The following is a 2,146-nucleotide window of genomic DNA, read 5'->3' on the forward strand; positions in this document are numbered from 1 at the left end:
ATTTGTGTTTGATAAACACTTTATGCGTGTCTGATTCAGAAATCTATAGCTGATTGAGAAAGAAGTTCGAAATCAGCTGACTGAGAAGAGGAGAAAAGTTTCCATCGGTTCCCTTTCTTCTCCCCTTTCAGCGATTCCTCTTCTCCAGCAAGCAACATCGACCTATTTCTTCCTCTTCCAATTGCCGGTTGAAGCTCCTTCCTCGTCTATCAGGTATGCTTCTGCTGTTCTTTTCTTCTCCAGCCGATCAAAGCTCCTTGCCCTAAATGGTCACTGTGTTCGATTTCACCTTATGAATGTTCTTTTGCTTACTCCTTTGTAGCTGATTGACTCTGATTTCAATTACATGTACAAAACTGATAAAAATGAATTTATTGTTGAAGGTAGCAAAGCAATTGCTTACTCCTTGCCCTAAATCCATCTATTTACTGTTGAAGGTAGTTGATTGACTCCGATTACACCTTATATATTTTTTAATTCCGATAATACCCTCGGGTAAATAGATGGATTGGCAAGGACAGAAGGTAGCAGAGCAATTGATGCAGATATTGCCGGTGGTATTTGCAGTTGCAACATTTATAACAGGTTATGTTGTGGGTTCATTTCAACTGATGTTGATAGTGTATGATGGGGGGGTGATTTTGACAACTTTGATTACAATTCCTAATTGGCCCTTTTTTAACAAACATCCTCTCAAGTGGTTAGAACCAAGTGAAGCTGAAAAGCATCCAAAACCACAGGTGGCTGTGACTTCGGTTTCAAAGAAGAAACCCAACAAGAAATAGGCTATGGCTATTATATCATAATTGGGTCATATTGAAATGAGAATTGTGTTTTTTCGGAATTTATTCTGTTTTTAATGTTTATCTTGATAAATGATATAAGGCAAGAAGATTGAAGAAAAATATTTTAAATGAGTAGAGCAATTGAATTTGATTATCTTTAGTGCATTTTTATAATTTTTCAACAACTTCATCCATTTTTGTATAGAGTAGAAGGGTAAAATGGTCATTTTTCGTCAGTCGGAACATTAAGTCAGATGTACAATCAAACAGCATGGTTTCTTACTCATTCAGGATTTCTTACCCAGACATACATTTCCCAGTCAGCTCTTTCTCAGTCAGGAACTATCAAACGGGACCTTAATCTTTGAATTGGGGATTTATCCTAATGAACCCTAATTGTGAATTTTTTTGAATAGTTAGGGTTTATATGTATGATGGTAATTCAAGTATGTATGAATATAGAAAGAATGGTATTGTGTGATTATTACATTCAATATCATTGATTGAAATTTGATTGCTATATTTAGGATCTACGAAAAATAATAAATTGATTTATGGAGTATATAGCTTTATGAATAGAGCTCAATAACAATTAATTGATGAAATGAACATGAATTCACATGCTCGAATGATGGAATAATTATTTTGAGATGAAATGAACAATTTGTTATAAATGAGAATGGTATATGTAGAGAATATAATTATGTATAAATCAATGGATTTTTGTAACGACTTCGGGTGTTAGATCTGAAGAAAAAGGTTTAGGCATAGGAACATCAGAAAATCAACAAGTCATAAGGTGAGTAAAACTTATTTTACTTATGAACTTGAATTATTGCTATTATATTATCGTATTGTTATATACAGAAAGACTTATAGTGGTAATCTCAGTATAGAGATAGCAAGGGAATGAGAAAGAGTTATAGTGGTAATCTTGGTGTAAGAGATACCACATGAATGAGAAAGAGTTATGGTGGTAATATCGGTGTGGAGATACCCCGGGAAAAAGAAGGAGTTACAATGGTAATCTCGGTATTAGAGATACCAAGGGAATGAGATAGAGTTATATTGATAATGTCGGTGCAAAGATACCACAAAAATGAGAAAGAGTTATAGTAGTAATCTTAGTGATGGAGATACGATGAAATAAAATGATTTTGGATAGTTATACTTCAAGTTTATATAAATGGTTTTATTCATTAAGCATGTAGCATATTATAAATGTTATTATTGTGTTTGTTTTACAGAAACTAAAAAAGGATTTTGAAATCAAGGTCTTTTTGTGAACCAGAAAATATTAGATGTAACTTTTATGTATATGAAAACATATAGTATTTTATTATGTAATAACCCAATATATT

At 32.7% G+C, this 2,146-nt stretch overlaps 1 pseudogene; it reads left to right on the plus strand.

Annotated features, from left to right (window-relative positions):
• Nucleotides 1–448: 448 nt before the first annotated feature.
• LOC145108298 (signal peptidase complex subunit 1 pseudogene) lies at nucleotides 449–844 on the plus strand (annotated as a pseudogene).
• The last annotated feature ends 1,302 nt before the right edge of the window (nucleotides 845–2,146 follow it).

The sequence above is a fragment of the Lactuca virosa genome, chromosome 1, assembly GCF_052849685.1.
Source record: "Lactuca virosa cultivar CGN04683 chromosome 1, Lactuca_virosa_CGN04683_v6, whole genome shotgun sequence".
NCBI lineage: Eukaryota > Viridiplantae > Streptophyta > Magnoliopsida > Asterales > Asteraceae > Lactuca > Lactuca virosa.